Consider the following 920-nt stretch of genomic DNA (forward strand, 5'->3'; position numbering starts at 1 on the left):
ATTACCTGTTTACTGATAACTCTGGTCCCCACATATTTCGCAGACAGTAGTCACATTGCTTGCTGAAGGTACGTACAAAAATTTATCAATGCGCGGCAAATAGTTCAAGGATACGACGTCATTAATGCTGAACTCCGACCGAACAGGCCTTGGAAGGCCCAACGGTACTGTCCGGCCACCGTGTCATCCCCAGCCCACAGGCGTTACTTGATGTGAGTATGGAGGGGCATGTGGTCAGCACACCGCCCTCTTGGCCATGTGTCAGTTTACAAGACTGGAGCCGCTACTTGTCAATCAAGTAGCTCCAAGTTTGCCTCAGAAGGGCTGAGGGCTCACCACTAGCCAACAGCGCCCGGCAGAGCGGATGGTCACCCATCCAAGTGCTAGCCCAGCCCGACAGTGCTTAACTTTGGTGATCTGACGGGAACCAGTGTTACCACTGCGGCAAAGCCGTTGCCTCGTAAATACTGAGCTGAGTGAATATGAAACTGCAGGGCAAATTCGCTCATGGTACAGGTGAAATAGGTGTACAAATACTTTGAGATATGTTAAATAAACGTGAAATGTATTTGACGTGCGTGTCCGCAGGCAAAGACACGGGTAAAAAGCTCTACTCAAATCCCTGGAACGATTTCAACGAAATTTGGTGTACATATTAGTTATGATACAGAAAGAAGCCGGCCGCGGTGGTCTAGCAGTTCTAGGCGCTCAGTCCGGAACCGTGGGACAGCTACGGTCGCAGGTTCGAATCCTGCCTCAGGCATGGATGTGTGTGATGTCCTTAGGTTAGTTAGGTTTAATTAGTTCTAAGTTCTAGGCGACTGATGACCTCAGAAGTTAAGTCGCATAGTGCTCAGAGCTATTTGATACAGAAAGAAATACTGTAGGGGTAAGAATCACCACCCTCTTACCAGAGTGCA

The 920-nt window shown here is 48.8% G+C and overlaps 1 pseudogene; it reads right to left on the reverse strand.

Moving 5' to 3' along the window:
* Window positions 1–340: 340 nt before the first annotated feature.
* LOC126458657 (5S ribosomal RNA) lies at window positions 341–458 on the reverse strand (annotated as a pseudogene).
* Between the last annotated feature and the right edge of the window lie 462 nt (window positions 459–920).

This window comes from Schistocerca serialis, chromosome 2 (genome assembly GCF_023864345.2).
Source record: "Schistocerca serialis cubense isolate TAMUIC-IGC-003099 chromosome 2, iqSchSeri2.2, whole genome shotgun sequence".
NCBI classification, from domain to species: domain Eukaryota; kingdom Metazoa; phylum Arthropoda; class Insecta; order Orthoptera; family Acrididae; genus Schistocerca; species Schistocerca serialis.